The 18,589-nt window shown below is 39.9% G+C and overlaps 1 protein-coding gene and 1 pseudogene across 2 annotated transcripts in view; one reads left to right on the forward strand and one right to left on the reverse strand.

The window, feature by feature from the left end:
- The window catches only part of Fam168a (family with sequence similarity 168 member A), a 132,486-nt gene that overhangs the window by 85,705 nt on the left and 28,192 nt on the right, over positions 1-18,589 (reverse strand). The gene's annotated exons all lie outside the window — the stretch shown is intronic.
- LOC147002925 (NADH dehydrogenase [ubiquinone] 1 beta subcomplex subunit 4-like) lies at positions 12,773-13,405 on the forward strand (annotated as a pseudogene).

Genomic DNA, 18,589 nt, shown 5'->3' on the forward strand with positions numbered 1-18,589 from the left:
TTTTTTAGAAAGCAAGCTGGGTTGGTGAGATGGCTCAGTGAGTAAAGACATTTCAGTCAAGCCAGATGACCTGAATTCAATCCCTGGGATCCACATAATGGAAGGAAAAAACTAACTCTTCCTCTAAGTTGATCTCTAACCTTCACACACATATGAACCCATGGGCATGGCTGCACACACACACACACACACACACATATACACACTAACAATGTAATTTAAAGAGGCAGAGGAATGGATCAGGCTGGAAAGATGGCTCAGTGCGTAAGGTACTTACTATGTAAGCATTAGGACTTGAGTTCAGATTCCCAGCACCCACGTTTTAAAAAGAAAAAAAGCCAGGCATGATGGAACACACCACTACACACATTTAATTGCGGTACTGGAAAGCAGAGACAGTAGGATGCTGAGTCACTGGCCAGCCAGTCTAGCCCAATTAGGGAACTCCAGGCTCAGTGGAAGACCCTGCCTCAAAATATAAGGTAAAGAGACAGAGAGAAACATCCAATATCAACTCTGGATGGACACAGACACACAAAGACACAGACACAGACACAGACACACACACACACACACACACACACGCATGCACAGTAGTTGCAGTAAGGAAATTCCATAGGGAAATGGAGCTAACGACTCTGTAACTTGACTGTGGTAGTGCTTACAGCGTTTGCAGGGAGCAGAGGAAGCCCTGAATGAGTGAAGTCCTGAGTGAATGTGTGCTGTTGCCATGGACACAGCCAGACCAAGGACCTAAAGCTTCAGAAATATGGAAAAATGTCAAAACCTTCCTCTGGCCTGATATTTGATCACACTGTGAACCCCAAGATTACCAACTAGAAAAACACTATTGTGGTATGGCTCAGTCATGAGATTAGCTGAAAGACACCAGATTGAAGAAAGAAAAAAAGCTACAGAACTAAATCAACCTGTGTACTTTTTAAGATACTTTAACATCAGAATGGAAGTCGGGAAATGTGTTAAGTTAGGGAAGAGGTTTTGCCTTCATTATGAAGGACTATGGGTTCCATCAAAATTGATAAAGATCTGATCCAAGAAACTTCCAGATGAAAAGCACAACTCTAGGAAGGAAGAGACACAGAAAGCTGATGACCCCTGCATGGAGACAGGTCAACAAATCAGCTGAAGAAAGGCAGGTCATTCGTCAGACTGGCAGACTGAAAACTTGGATGCTGCTGTTGAAGGAAAAATGACGCAGTTAAACAATCTTTGCATCAACAGACCCCATAAGGACATTTGGACTGTTTAGTTTATGGGCTGATAACGGTTTCTGTTGTAAGAAATTAAATTGTGTACAATTTTTAAATTAGACAAAATGGGGGAACTGTTGGGGGATATTTGATCAGACTGTGAACCCCAAGATTGCGTTATTTAATAATAATAATAATAATAAGCTATTTCTAGTTGTGGTGTGGCTCAGCCTTTAGCACACACCGTTAATCCCTCTGGCTGGAATACAGGAAGGGAGCACCCATGTTTGAAAGTGCTATCTAATTGGATGGCAGAAAAAGTGATGAATCAGAGAAAGACTTGGCAGAATGAGTCAGAGATGGGGGATGCCCAACTCTCACAAGAAGAGGAAATGGAAGCTACTTAAGAGAACAGTTCAGAGAGAGAGAGAGAGAGAGAATGGAAGAGAGGAAGAAAGAGGGGCGGTTTTTAACTGGGACAGTGATACAGAGAGAGATTTCAAAGAGAGAACATGACAGACACAGGTGAAGACAGAACAAGCCAGAGAATGAGAAGCCAGAAGATTAGAATAGATTGACAAAGTTAATATGAGGCCAACCAAGCAGAGCTATTCGGTCAGCGGCTGAGAGAAGCCAAATTGAGTCAGTCAGCTTGGAGAGAAGTTTGAGCCAGAACAGCTGAGTTGAATCAGTCAGCCAGAGATCAGAAAGAACTAGAAAAGATAAGCTTATTCACAAGTAAGTCTCAGAGGCTGAAAACATTCTAGACCTAAATAAGATCGAATGGAGGCTAAAACCTTCCAGGACTAGGCCTAGGTTAACACACTAACACACTAAGGAAGTAAGCCTCGGAGACAATTACTTCAGGGAAAAAAAAAAGTTACTTTTCCATTGAGTGTAAATGTTGATATGATATGCAGGAAATGTCCAGCATAGCTCTCTCCTAAAGTATTTATGGCCTGAAGACCGCTCCCCTATAGAGACTGTTTCAATGAGATTAGCCTCCTTTATTCAGCTGTATACCATAAACCCTGCCTCTCTATCTCTCCCTTATCTCTGTGTTATGTAATAACACACATCCTTGTTTAGCTGTGTGCAATAATCCTGCCTCTCTATTCAACTATATATAATAAATTGCTGAGCTTCTAGGAGGGCTGTAATTTCTCCTGCAGAATCCAGACCACCTGATGCCAGCTTTCTATTGGTATATTTGTCTATTCTTCATTCTCTTGCCACCCCAATTGGGTTCATCCCTGAAGCTATGCTGGATGTGGCAACTATTCATTGTGTTAAAATTAACAGATTTTATTAAAGTCACTTTGATTGCTATTAACTTAGAAAATAATATTTAAAGAACTGTAGAGATGGCTCAGCAGTTAAGAGCACTTATTGCTCCTGCAGAGGACCAGGGTCCAGTTCATATGCTGCGTAACAATCATCTTCGACTCCAGTTCCCGGGGATCTGGAGCCTCCACAGGCACTGCATGTGCATGGTGCACAGACACACATACAGACAAAATGCTTACACATAAAATAAAAAATAATTAAGATGGTAAAACTTGTCATTTGTATGAGAATTTATAAATAGATGAATGAACTGGCCATCCACAGTAATATGACAAGCGGTACAATGAGAGCAGTTAACATTTACTGAGTGCTTTGCACGAGCAAGTACCTTATCCTACCCAACTATGATCATAATCCTATAATCTTTTACAAAGGAGAAGTCTAAGCATAGAAAGGTCAAGTGTCTAGCTCAACATCACACAGCTAGTAACAGAAATTGAATTCAATCTCAGTTGCTGGCACTTCAAAGTTCAAGTTCTTTACTACATCATAAAACAGAAATTGGCCAGGATTACTACCTGGGCCAGTCTTGTTAACCTAAGCTTGGAACTAGAGATAGTCACATTTGAAGAGGACACACCTAAACTTGATGTAGCAGATTACAAAGACTGTTGAAATATGAAGACTATTTTTATAAAAGAAACTTACATGTGTAAATTAAGCTATTGCTACCTTATCTGCCTTTGGAACTCAGCCCAAGTCAATTCACTTAAAAATAAAGAAATAAAGCAAACTAAAGAAAGTTCTTGATCATTACACAGAAACACACACACACACACACACACACCCCACATATACACACCTGCCAGCCCTATCAAGACTCCTGCTTCCATCAGTTCACTTTCTTTTTTTTTTGTTTTTTTTTTGTTTTTGTTTTTCGAGACAGGGTTTCTCTGTAGCCCAGCTGTCCTGGAACTCACTTTGTAGACCAGGCTGGCCTCGAACTCAGAAATCCGCCTGCCTCTGCCTCCCGAGTGCTGGGATTAAAGGCATGCGCCACCACGCCCGGCTCCAGTTCACTTTCAATATTGCCTCCAATACTGCCAGATGCAACTCTACAGTCTCTTTGCTGGTAGTTATTTTGAATTCCTAAGGAATTTTCATGTTTACTCTGAGCAAAGGACTCCCCACTTCTTCACAGAAACAAACATCATCCTGTCTCACACCTACAAATGGCTGCTACATAAAACCACCTTCTTTATTATCAGTTTTAGGGCCTCTCCTTTATTCTCTCAAACACATTCATATTTGGGTGAACATTCATTAAAAGCCCTAATTAACACAGAGTGTATGAGTAGGAAGGCAACGGTGTTCTAACTTGGCAGGAAACTACAGTGAAAGCTCGCTAGCTGGTGATAGAAGGTGACAAACAAGCACTGGTTACAGAAGAGAGAAGTCCAGGCCATCAGAGACGAGGGAGGATTTTTTTTTTTTTTTTGGTTTTTCGAGACAGGGTTTCTTTTTATAGCTCTGGCTGTCCTGGAGCTCACTTTTGTAGACCAGGCTAGCCTCGAACTCAGAAATCCGCCTGCCTCTGCCTCCCGAGTGCTGGGACTAAAGGCGTGCGCCACCACGCCCGGCTACGAGGGAGGATTTAAAATGAATGGTTAGCACTATTTACCAGGGTCTTCTTCCAGAAAGAAAGAAAGAAAGAAAGAAAGAAAGGAAGGAAGGAAGGAAGGAAGGAAGGAAGGAAGGAAGGAAGGAAGGAAGGAAGGAAGAAAGAAAGAAAGAAAGAAAGAAAGAAAGAAAGAAAGAAAGAAAGAAAGAAAGAAAGAAAGAAAGAAAGAAAGAAAGAAAGGAAAGAAAGGAGTTTAAAAGCTCGCTCCCTAAAAGATAACCGTCTGATGATTATGGGCTCTTAAACTGAAACTATAACATACAAATGTATAAGGCACAGAATCTGACACCCGCAGGCACTTTCTGTTTTGTTAGTTTAGACCAAGTTTTTTAAAATGTGTACTACATTTATTTATTGGGTGTGGGGGACATGTGATGGTGAAAGGAGAGAATCAACTCCTAAAAGCTGTCCTCTATGATCTCCATGTGCATACTCTCCTGCACAGACACACAGACACACACAAAACCACACACATGAAATGTTTTAATTAAAGTAAAAGTCCTACCTATTATTCATTAATAATACCCATTATTAGTCATCAAAAATAATTTCTTTTGAGAAAAGGTTTCACTATGTAGCTCTATTTGTCCTGGAACTCACTATGTAGAACAGGCTGACCTCAAATTCACAGAGATCCACCTGTCTCTGACTCCTGAGTGCTGGGACTAAGTGTTTGCACCACCATGCCCAGCACCAAAAAAAAAAAAAAAAAAATTCCAACTAAGTTTTCCACCAGTTTTAATATCCTAATAATAATAGCCAGAAAATTTACAAATTTCTGTTTCTTTCCGAATCAAAGATAAGGTCATATTATAAACAATGAAGATTGAGAAATGAGTTTATTATACCCTGGTATCCTACTCCCAAAAAAGAGTAACCCACAAATGCAGAAGAAGAAATACCACTCTTCATTTGTTTTTGTTCTTTTTTGGGGAGGGGGGGCTGTCTGTTATTAGACAGAATCTTGTGCCTCAAACTCATTATTAACTAAAAATAGTACCCATGAATTCCTGATCGTCCTGCCTTCATCTCGTAAGTGCTAGGGTTACAGGCATGCCATCACCATGCCGGGCTAAGAAATACAACTCCAAAATGCACATATGACACCAGGCATAGTGGCATACGCCTATAATTCCAGCATTTGAGAGACAAAGGCAAGTGGATTTCTATAAGTTCAAGGCCAGCCTTGTCTTCAGAACTAGTTGAAAGACAGCCAAGGCTACATAGGAAAAAGCCTGTCTTGAACCTCTACCCCCAAATGCACAAATGACAGCCAATTATATTCATTTATCTTCTAAGATTTGTAAAACTAGGGGCTGGAGAGATGGTTCAGCAGTTAAGAGCACTGACTGCTCTTCCAGAGGTTCTAAGTTCAAATCCCAGCAACCACACAGTGGCTCACAACCATCTGTAATGAGATCTGATGCCTCTTCTGGTGTATCTGAAGACAGCTACAGTGTACTTACATATAATAAATAAATAAATCTTTAAAAAAATTTGTAAAAACTATCATTTTTATTAAAGCTCTCAACTTTGAGAAGTGACTATAATTGTTTCTTCTTTTACCCCTGATATATCTGACTAATCATAGAGAAAATCCAAAGTATGTTTTCTATCACAACTCCTGTCACATTTTTATTTTCATGTCAGGAATCAAACTGACATATGAGGGAAGTATGTTACCAGCATAACTAAACCCCAAGTCCTTGTATTACAGTTAAGTGTACTTTCTTACTTGTATGTCTTATTTCCCACTGATCTGAGCCTCCAGGCATGCAGAGGCTAGCAGCCACTAGCCATGTGTGCCTATCGAAATTAACTGAAACAAAGTGAAATTCACTTTCAGTTCCTGGATCTCATTTCCATATTGCATGTACTAAAGAGCACAGCAGGTAACGGTCAATCAGACAACACAAAGATACATATTTTGATCACTGCAGAAATTCTACAGGGCTGTGTCTAATCTGTATGTATTCACTGAGGTACAATACAGAAGTTGGTCTGGCAGAAGCTACCCCAGCATCATCCCATAGCAAGTTCCTAGTAAAGGCTGTTTAGGAATGACACTAGGTAACACAGCTTGTTCACACACCACCTAAGATCTATTTCCAAAAACTAGTAGCTTTGACAGGCTAGAATCAGGGTAATAATGAACCAACATTCCAACTTAGAGGAAAATTGTAGGAGCTGAAACTAGAGGTAATCAAAAACATTACTCAGTCACTCTCCCAAGACAAAATGCTACTATTTATTGTGAAATTTGATTAAGAAGGTGGCTTGTTTCTTGTTTTAAGTTTGGCATATAATTAAATTATAAATGATTCTGAAAGGAATTTTTAAGATATTTGAACAAAGTCACAACTCAGAGCTGAGAATAGTGACTTATACCTGTAGCCCCAACATTTGGAAGGTGAGGCAGGCCTTGGCTACATGAGACCGTCTCAAAAAAACAAACAAAAAGACTGAGAAATGAAGAAAGAATGGGAACTTGGGAGCTGGGGAGATGGCTCAGCTATTAAGAGCACTGAATTCTCTACCAAAGGAAATCGGAAATTTAAAGCAAATTTAAAGCAGGGAAGAAGGGTAAAATTTGTATTTAAGAAAGCTCAGAGAAAAGCAATAAAGAAGATTTACCTGGGAGAAGTGAGACAATAAGTAGGTAGTTCAATCAGGAAGTTGCTTTAAAAAAAAGTATATGAGACAGGGCCCATCTGACGCAGTTTTCAACGCTGCCTATTTTAGATGAGTCTTTCTCTGTTATTCTATGCTTCCCACAGCTATAATACCACCATTTAATTAGAAAACACAACTACAAAACCAACTGGTAAAGTCAATCCCATAAACTAAAAATTTAACTGTACTCCTTTGTTCAACAGCCATTCCAAATTCCTAACTGAAACAGCTCACTTTCCTTCCTTCCACAGAACACAATTTTAGAGGCAATCCATCCAGATGAGCACATCTGTGCAGTGTACAACAAGTGTAAACAATTTAACAAGCACTTAATGAAACATATCCTATTCTTTATTGGGCAAAATTCTAACATGACAACATCAGGTTGCAAATTGACATTTTTAAATTAGGGTTTCTGTCTTTTGAGTTTTTTTTTTTTTTAATAATATGAACATGCTGATTTTAAATCCCATCTGGCTACATGGTGCAGCTGCCATGAATGAATTTCCAATTAAGCACATGGTTGAAGCATTCGGAACTGCCATGTGCCATCAACTGCAACAGTATGAATCCAAAAGCCTTTATACGGCCGTGCTAATAGAAGAAGATTTCTTAGTCTGTCCTAGAAAGGAAGGGACATACAGGTAAATGTAAAGATGGCCCTCCTATTTTTAAATACATGGATATCGCTTTCACTCTCTCTTCCTTGAAAGGCTGGCCTATCTTGTACAGTTCTTTAGCTTACTGAGTTTGCCTATCTCTATCCTCCTAGCCTCATATCAACAAAACCCAAAAAGTTAAAGCTAAAACTAGCTTCGATTCCAACACTGAGTGTAATGCCTACAATCCTAGCACTCAAGAGGCTAAACCGGAAAATCCTGTGAACCAAGACTACATAGCAAGACCCTGCCAATCAATCAATCAATATAAATAAACATAGTTCCAAGATAAAACACTTGTCCAACATGCCAGAGATCACAAGTTTAATTTCTAGTACAGCTAATCAAATCAAGTAAATTCTAACTCAATCTTTCACAAATGTGTGTGAATTGGGGCACATTTTTTTCTTCTTTAAGCTGTATGTCCTTAAATATAAAATAATACCTAGACTTTAAGAGCTGTGGAAAGGATGAGGGAAAATGTGCATAAAGCAGCTATAGATGTGTCTGGTTCCTACAGGGATTTAATAAATGGTAACTACTTTAATATTTCCTTTGTATCCAAATATGTGTTGTACTTAGAAATTATGTACCTTAAGTTTAAAGGCTGAAATTTTATTTTAGTCCAGCATAGTGTCCTATCCCTTTAACTCCAGCTCTCAGGAGGCAAAGACAGACAGATCATTCAAGTTCCAGGCCAGCCTGGTCTACATAGCAAGTTCTAGGTCAGCCAGGACTACATAGTAAGACCCACCTTTTAAAAAAAAACAAAACCACAAACTTTATTTTAAGGATGAAATAAACTAATTCAGATAAAAGAGTTAGAGCATTGCCTCACAAATAATAGTCTGTCATTAATTGTTAACGGCTGTTGTCATTATCACAACATACTTCACATTAAAACACAAATATATACATATGTACTTATAGTTACACATAAATATATATGTATATATTTTATATGTATTTTATACGTGTATATATTTACTTGTTTATATACATACATACATACGTACATACATACACACACATATGCATAGACATACACACATACACATGCACATGCACATATAGAAAGCAAGAGATACATGGAGAAGGAGCTGAGAGTCCTACATCTGGATCCTAAGGCAGCAGGAGACTGTACCACAATGAGTGTAGCTTGAGCATAGGAGACCTCAAAGCCCACTCCCATAGTGACACACTTCTTCCAACAAGGCCTTACCCACCCCAACAAGGCCACACCTCCTAATAGTGCCACTTCCTACTGCCCAAGCATTCAAACACATGCGTCTATATAAGGGCCATTTCTTCTCTAACCACCACAGTATCCCAAACAGAGAAATGAGATGATTAAAAATATAGGAATGTGAGTAGTCACACCAGACCTGGACTCTGGGCTTAGGGAGCTATATAGATGAGGAATCAGAAAGATTGTAAAACTTAAGGGGATGGTTGACTCCCAAGGAAAGAAACACTGTTGTCCAGACACAAAAGAACTAGTGCAAATATGAACACACAGAGATCATGACAGCATGTACAAAGTCTGCACAAGTTCAAGCCAGCCTGGGCCCCAGCACTGAGATGGGAAACTGGACAGAGTCTCCTAGCCCTAGTCAAGAAGCTATTAACAACTGATGATTGCTTGCAAAGGAAAAATCAGTTTTCTCCTATGGAATCTCACTGTATATATAATCCAAACTCACAGAGTACCACATGCCCAGCAGGAGATGGCCAACAGAAAACAAACTCAATGGTGTTTCTGTATATCTTTGGCCTCATGATGTTTTGTTTGGGCGTTTTTTTTGTCTTATTAGTCTTTTGTTTGTATATTATGGTTACTGGTTTGGTGTTTTTGCAGGGTTTGACTTATCTATGTATGTTTATGTGTGTTTCTTGTGCTTTGTCATTGCTTTTTTTTTTAAGTATTATTATTGCTTTTTTTATTTGCCTGTTTTCTAAGACAGAGAAAAAGGTACAGAATTGGACGGGGTGGGGAGGATCTGGGATGGGATGGGGGAAGGGAAACTGATCAGAATACACTGTATGAATTTTCAATTTAAAAAAAGAAAAAGATGAGGGGCTGGCGAGATGACTCAGTGGGTAAGAGCACTGACTGCTCTTCTGAAAGTCCTGAGTTCAAATCCCAGCAATCACATGGTGGATCACAACCATCTGTAATGAGATCTGACACCCTCTTCTGGTATGTCTGAAGATAGCTACAGTATACCTATATATAATAAATAAATCTTTGGGCCAGAGTGAGCAGGGACTGAGCAAATGGGGTTGACCAAAGTGAGCAGAGGTCCTAAAATTCAATTCCCAACAACCACATGAAGGCTCACAACCATCTGTATAGCTACAGTGTACTCACAAACATTAAATAAATAAATAAATCTTTTTTTAAAGAAAAAGGAAAAAAAGAAGGTGGAGGGAGAGGTCACAAGTCATATATGGAAAATAAATTAAAATATGTAAATAATAAAATGAAGTATATATGCACACACATGCACACATACACACAGGGTCGGTGGGGTGGAGGTTGGGATGATATGACCAGGATAATTACTTTTCCTGGGCTGAAACAACAGGTAAGAAAGACCAGATTTGAGGCTAATGAGACAGGCAAAATTCAAATCATAAAGAGCCTCTTACAAAATAAACTTTCAAACATTCCAAAGAAATTACTTCTTTGAACATATACAATCTTTGCACAGTAATCATTCAGTAAGAATGTGCTATTTCACAAGTTGTTTATATCTATCTAGGCTTGTGTGCTAAGTAGGGAAGATATTATTGTGGGCCTGTTGTAGAGGAATCTTAATCCAGCAACATGGCTTCTCTGGCAAGGGAACACATTCAAAGACCTAGATCTGTGTGATCAGGCTGAAAAGTAGACACACCACACACCTTTAATTCCTCTGGCTGGAATACAGACATGTCCTTAGTACACACTGTTAATCCCAAACAATGTAGGTACAGTTAGTTTATAGAAGGAAGCAGCCATGTTTGAAAGTGATATCTAATCGAGAGGCAAACAAAGTGACATATCAGAAAAAGACTTGACAGAATGAGTCAGAGATAAGATATACCTAGCCTTTAAGAGAACAGCAGAATAAAGAGAGGAGACCTAAAAGAGCAGTTCAGAGAGCTCTCAGAGAGATGGTTCAGTGGTTGAGCACACTGGCTGCTCTTCCAGAGGACCCAGATTCAACTCCTAGCACCCATATGGCAGCTCACAAATGTATGTAAATAACTCCAGTTCCAGGAGATCTGACTTCCTCACAAAGACATATATACATGCAAAATACCAATGCACATGAAATAAAAATAAATTTAAAAAAGAGAGAGGGCAGCACAGTAAGGGACAGTCATTCTCAATTCAGTCGGTTCAGTCAGCTCAGTTGGTGGAGGTGAGTTGGTGCTGTCAGTGGGAGGCAGCTGAGAGGCAATACAAAGGAGCTGAGCTCATGGCAGTTCAGTTTGTGAAGTTTAGAGGCAGATAGGCTACAGGCAAAGACAGAACAAGCCAGAGAATGAAAAGGAGCCAGAAGGTTAGAATAGATTACCAGAGTTTGTGTGAGGCTAAGCAGAGCAACTCAGAAACCAAGAGAAGCCAGTTTGAATTCGTCAGCTTAGAGGGCAGTTTGGGCCAGAACAGCTGAGTTGAAAGGCTAGCCAAAGTTCAGAAAGAGCTAGAAAGGGTGAGCCTACAGGAAGCCTCTGAGAGGACAATTACATCAGGTGAATAAAAGATACATTTACAGTCTGTTGTACAGACAAGAAACAAAACCCCAGAGATACCAAAGGTTACAATTTCTCATGTATTCTAAGAACCACTATCCTATTTGGTTTCTAAAAACTAATTCTGGATTTTCTTTCTTCAATTATACTTTGTTTTCTGTTCATATGTTGAATATTACCTATAAGGTTGGTCAACTATTTCAAATATCTGTAATTTCAGGGACGACTATGAATTAGAAGATAAACTACCAGTGAGAGGAGGAAGGGTGTTTGTATAGACCATGACCAAATGAGAAGAAATCGTTTCTCCTTTAGCAAAGCAGGAATACTGGTTTGATTTGATCTGCCGTAAGTTAGAGAAAGTAACAAAGTCTGAATATTAGAGTAAGCCCCAACTATGAAAAAATGAGGACAGAGGACACTGGAGGATTAAATATGAAAGGCTATATGGGAGTTGCAAGCATGTGCCTCTCTGGAGAGTACAACTAGGTATAGTTTTCCTGGAGAACATCCATTCTTTCACTTAGTAAACGGTTTGTTCTTTCAATGAACTAAGGAAACAATTCAACTGTTAGGTACCAACAAACTTAACAACTCAACGCCTATTGTCTTTGTTGTTTATCCTAAGAAAGCTATCCAAAATACAGACCAGACAAGAATGCCGGTACACAACCATAATCCTAGCACAAGGAAACTGAGACACAAGGACCAGAGCTAGATTAGACACTGTCGTGAGATAAAGCAAGCATATGAACCAAATGCTTATGGACCTATGGACATATTGATAACCAAAGACGTTTATCAGTGTTGCTGGTAGTATCCAGAGAAAAGAGAACAGTCTAAATATATAACAACAAGTTTTACCTGGCCAGGCTTCAAGGACACTTACATGCAATCCCAACACTCACTTTTCAGGGCTGAACCAAAAGCTCTGAAAGCTTAATGCCAGTCTAGACAACATGTCAAGACCCTGTCTCAAGAAATAAACAGCAACACAGGAGAGAAACACAAAGACAAACAGACACTCACAATCTTATCACGCAGTGTAGTAGCATAATACTCATTAAAACTGACTATGCTGAATTTTCTTTTTGCCTTTTTTTCCCAAAGATGATGTCACTCTCTACCTCTAGCTGTCCTAGTACTGGAAGGAGACTAGGCTGACTTCAAATGCACAGAGATAGTCAGCCTCTGCTTCCCAAGTGCTGAGATTAAAAGCACGTACCGGGCTGTGGCGAGATGGCTCAGCAGTTAAGAGCACCGACTGCTCTTCTGAAGGTCCTGAGTTCAATTCCCAGCAACCACATGGTGACTCACAACCATCTGTAATGAGATCTGATGCCCTCTTCTGGTGTGTCTGAAGACAGCTATAGTGTACTTACATATAATAATAAATAAATCTTTAAAAATAAATAAATAAATAAATAAAAGCATGTACCACTGCATCCTGCAAAATTCAGTGATTTTTGAATGGAATTGACGTAAATCAATAGTAGGGAGGATGTGCACCAAGAGCTAAGATGCCAGGTTCCAAGTACATGCCTGTGTCCCTGGGCCACTCTCCCCAGTACCCAACTTGACCCAGCGGAGTATGGCATATCTCTGGAGATCCAAATGGCACAGGTTGAGCACTTGAGTATAAGGGACCCCAGCTTAAATATGAGTGTGGTGGTCTGAATAGGACTGGTCCATGGGAAGTGGCACTATTAGGAGGTGTGGCCTTGTTGGAGGAAGTTCATCACTGTGGGTGGGTGTGATGATAAGGAACTGAACCTTTGACACTGTAAGCCAGCCCCAATGAAATGTCTGCCTTTGTAAGAGTTGCCTCAGTCATGGATGTCTCATCACAGCAGTGAAACCGTAAGGCAGGAGTACTTGCTTCAGTACAATGATCCCAAACACCAAATGCACACTGTTGGACCTATACAAAATCAGCAGATATTTATCCTAATTTCAGACCCACTCCTAAGAACTCCGTTTTAGGAGCTGTGGCACCATTTGGGCCCCTCATCTTCTGGTATTATATTTTCGAAACACACATAGACAAAAGGCAAAGACTTATCCAAAAAGGAAAATTGGACCAAACATTTAACCTCTCCTAAGTTTGGCAAGGATGACTCCATTCTTGCATAAATAAATCTTCTATTAATCACTGATTAAATAAATAAATAAATAAATAAATAAATAAATAAATAAATTGTAGAAGTATATCACCAGAAAAACAGGCCACTTTCTTGTATGTTCTCTCTGAGCTGAGAACACTTATCAAAAGGCTAGCAACATTCTTCTCGTGCTTCCTTAGTCACACCGGGCAAATACACACTCTTCTTTTTTGAGACAGACTGTAAAGCCCTGGAACTCCCTATGCAAACCAAGCTGGCCTCGAATTCACAGAGATTCCCCCTACCTCTGCCTCCTGTGTGCTGGGATTAAAAGCATTGGATCACCATGCCTACCTTCCCATGTCCATTCTTAAACCATTCACTGCTGGTAGACTTGAGATTAGGATCAAAAACTGGTTTATAAAGTTGTTATTGGCTATATTTGCAGTGGTGGGGTTTGAATTGAGGGCTTCCTATATACTAGGGCAAGCATCATCCCTAGGAAGCTACGTCTCCAGTTCTTTGGACTAAAACAGAAAACAGCAAACACACAACCATCACGCACCTATCACCTCAAGTACACAGAAGACAAAGAACAGTGAGGAGAGCAGATGACCTCCAGGGCCCAAGGCCCACTTCATGACAGAGGGAAACAGAAAACATTCATCCAAAGTCTGTGAAAAGCAGTAGAGAAGGGGCTCCGGGACCTCAGTCCTAATCCCGGCCCTATCCTAAGACTAAATTTGCTATGTAGTTATGGAAGCACAGAACGGTGGCATGCAGTGTTAACTGCTCCAGAAGGAAACCACCACTATGGTGGGGCTGTGAGCTTTCCAAAGCTTCACACTGTGCCTGTGCAGACAGTCTGCTATAGGAATAAGATCAGTGAGTCCCACACTGTCCCTTGCAAGGGTGACACAGTGCTTCAGTTTTTGTCTTTCATCCCTGTCCCTAAACAAAGCACCAGTCCCTGTCCCCAAAAAGCTGCTGCTGAGGTTTGGAAAACCTGGGTCAGGGACTAAACTGCCACCCTGAGCAATTCCACCAGGCCACCTTTAACGTCATCTTCAAGTGGTAAAACCATCCAATCCCTAATTTCTGCACACCAGGAATTTACTAACCATCCGGATAAAACCCACCACCGAATCTCTATGCAGAAGGCTTAGGATTCAGCTGTCATTACAACATGGGAGGGTATCCCGCCCCCCAAGAATAAATAAAGCAAATTAAGAAAAAAGGAAGAACAAAAAAAAAGTTGAAAGAAAACACACTTCCTAATCCTCACACTTACTACACTCTAACACAATGTGGTACTGTAAAGACAGACAAAGCAGTAAACCAGAAATAAGTCTACACAGTTATAGCTAACGTGTCAATACCAATCCAAAAGCAAGGAACACTCTTGGCCAGTCAGTCGTGGTGTGCACCATTAGTCCCAGCACTTGAGAGGCAGAGGCAGGCAGAACTCTGAGTTTGAGACCAGCCTGGTCTATAGAGTGAGTTCCAGGACAACCGGAGATACACAGAGAAACCCTGTCCCTGGGAAAGAAAAAAAAAAGTTCATAGCAGCTTCATTTATAGAACAAAAAATTAGAACAATCAACCCAAGTATCCTTCACCAGGTGAATGGCTACACCATCTCTCCATATCCTTAAGAGGGAATGTGACTCAGTAACAAAAAGCAACAAAACAGGGACTGGAGGCAGCTGGCACAGCACCACGTTCCTATCTGATTAAGGGAGGAGCCTCTGCGTTGGCTGCCTAGCAACACCTAAAAGATAATAAACGACACGATTCCATTTATTCATCATCCTCAAAAGGGCAAAATTATACAGATAAAGAATATGCATGGTGTTGCCAGAGGATAAGGACAGAGTGGGGTGAGAAGGAAGGTATGGACATAAATATACTGATGTAGTACATGAGTTTCTTCTTGGTGATAGAACATGTCAGTATCTTTAACTGTGGTAGTGATTACACCAATCTCTACAAGGAATAACACTATACAGAACTACACACATACATACAATTACATAGAAAATGGTAAAGTCTGTAGTCCATCTAATAGTATTTCACTAGTGTCATATCTAGCTTTAGTATTACTTTATTTTGTTTATGATGTCACAATGGAAACGGCTGGGAAAACAGAAAGGACCCTGTGCACTGTTCATCAAGTGCTGGGGATTGAACCCAGGCCCTTGTATAGGATTGGCAGAAACTTCACCACTAACCTATGCCCAAGCCTTTCTATTTGCTATTTAATGCAACTTCTTTTCAATTTATAATGGTTTAAAAATAAACAGATTTTCTTTAAAAAGTCATACAATTCAACCAACATCTGAGTATCAACAGTACGACAGAACACTGTGTAAGCGTTACACATTCAACAATTAAATGGTATGCATTGAACATACATACACAACGAGCTATAGATAAAATCCCTGAAACTTTTTAATTTTAAATATCCCTAGTTACTTTAAAAAATTAAGATACTTTTTGCTAAAGCTAGTCTGTCAACTATTTTCTCTAACATGACAATTATAATTAACTAAACTTATTACTAACACAATTAAATACATGTACATCTAATTATACACCAAAGGGAGGTACAGTATAAAGTCTCTGTTTCTGTCAGCTTTGTTCTGGTCGCTTGCTATTGCTATGCTGTAATAAATAGCATGACCAAAAACAACTTGGGGAGGAAAGGGTTTATTTGGCTTTCAGTTTACAGCCTATCGCTGAGGGAAGTCAGGACAGGAATTCAAAGCATGAACATCAGAGGAGTGCTACTGCTTACTGGCTTGCTTTCCAGAAATATAGGAAGTCTTTCTTATAGGACCAGGACTAGATGGTACTGTTCCCATGGCTGGGCCCTCCCACAGGAATCATGAATAAAAAATAAAAATTAAAAAAAAAAAAAAAGCCCCATAAGCTTGCCTATAGACCTACAGACCACTCTGATGGAGGTGTTTTCTCAGCCCAGGTTCCTCTGCCCAGATGACTGTCAAGCTGACAAAAAAACTAACCAGAGCATCACTTTTCTAATCTGAGGTTTCCTCACCTGTAAAATGGAGAACATGGTTGTAACTCTCCTTAGAACTACAGTAAGAATTAAAACAAAGGAAACAGCTGGCCAAACTGTGAAGCACTGTGCGAATGTTAGGTGCTCCTCCTCCTCCTCCTCACTCTTTCAGGAGAGGTGGTTCAGAAACGTACTTGTCTACTTTATAAACAGCAGTATTCTCAATGCTCCAAAGCAGAGACTACATTTTCTTTTGGACCTGAAACACTCAAAACAGTTCCCTGAGAAGGCTTATAAAAACAATACCACATTAAACATTGGTGATTTGTTTTAAAAGCTGGTATGCAATTAAGAGGATTCCACTGTTTCACCATGCTCCTGTGGCATCCAATTAAGTAATAACATGAGCGAGGCGCCCTTAATTATGGAGGAAAACTTCCACCAGCCAGTGACAGGTGTGCAGGGCTCACGCTGCGATCTGAACCGTTGACTGCAGCATTAATCCCTCCCTTTCCTTTTCCCAGACACTTCACTCTGCATGTAATTAGCTGAAATGTAAAGCAGACCAAACGACTGCTGTATTTCAAGCTTTATCACCTTTATCACATTAACTTCCACCAACTGGGTTTTAAAGGAGTAACACCAAAACAGATGGTTTCAGCCCCACTGTAAGTGAGCTTCAGTGATCAGAAATTATAATATCCAGACTACCTTTATACTCATCACTGAGATGTGCACCATCTTTCCCTAAATAGTGCCCATGGTAAACAGAAATTATCCCACTCTTCATTTTCATGTACTTTGTAAAGGGCCTTAAAAATAAAACCAACTTTAAGAGGATCCTTTCTTTTTTCTCCTAATTTGCCTACTTTTCCCCAAAAATTTAAACAAAGTTTTGGTTTCTTAAAGTAATTGTGGAAATAAACCAAACACCTATTGCAAATTATAATAGCATCCGAGTAAAGAGCCAAGTAAAATATATTCTTCAAATAGAAATCGGAAAAATAATTTCCCCACAATTTGATTACCCCGAGTTCAAAATCTGACTTTTCAAAGAGATGCACTTTTACAGGTATCGATAAAACTATGCATGTTAAACCGAAATACACAACAAGAAGATAGTGATGCCACCAAAATGCCCACTGGTTCAAAAAGCCATCTTCAAGCATCTTCTTGGCTGCCGAAGGGAAAAAGCTCCTGAAAGATCAGATGCCCAAATTTGGTTTTGGAAAAACTCTTGAGAAATATGTACATAGTTAACACAGAATGAGTCATCATGATAAGAAAAACTCAGGATTGGGTTTCAAGTACTAGTCTGTCACATTCCATTTCAGCAGTTATTGAGTAGCCACTCTACCAGAGGACCGACTGCTGATGCTTAAAGGGAGACATGATAACAATACAGCTCTTCAAGCATTACCAATGGCAAGCGTCAACACAGAAGCACGAAGAGAAACAGCAAGCCTAACCTGGAAAGACAGCAACAGCTTTACCGAGGAAGGAAAGCCAACGTGAGAGACAACAGGAGCCATTTGAACAGAAACACAGACAGGAGTAAAAATGTAGCAACAGAAAAGTGAACAGTGAGTAGCAGGACGACAGACGACTTGGCAGGCTTGGGATGAGGAGTGATCTTGGCAGCACTGGGGGGAAATGAAAGCTGCTGTCCAGGCAGAGATGCTAAAGACTGAGCTAAAGCAACAACTGTGGGGATGGAGAAAGGCACCAATCTAAAAAATGCTGAGGTGATGATACCTGCCCAGCTTAGTTATGAAGGACAGGAAGATAACAAAACTCTTGGCCTGGGTGAGAAAGCTGGGTCTCACTGACGTCACTGACGTAAGGAACAGGAAGAGAAGGTTTGGAGAATAAGATACCAAATTTAGTTTTAAGATATCCTTGTGACTTTAAACCAGTCATTTCATACTTCAAATCCAGTTTCTCAGTTGACAAAATGGTTATTACATCTACATCAAAGATTCTGGTGAGAATTAATTAAAATAATGGAAGGAAGAGGGTTATAAAATCATTGCCTGCTAGCAATGACTCAGGAAGACTGCTAACTGTATTCATTTTTCCTCCCCCACCCCACTCTCTGCCAAGATTTAACTGGGCACAAACAACTTTGCCAGAAACTACGTTCCCCAGTAGTATTTACAACTAGGTATGTCACAGTTCTACATATAATGAATGAAATGCCAGAAAAACTGAAT

Source organism: Mus caroli, unplaced genomic scaffold (assembly GCF_978045245.1).
Source record: "Mus caroli unplaced genomic scaffold, Mus_caroli_1 scaffold_8, whole genome shotgun sequence".
NCBI lineage: Eukaryota > Metazoa > Chordata > Mammalia > Rodentia > Muridae > Mus > Mus caroli.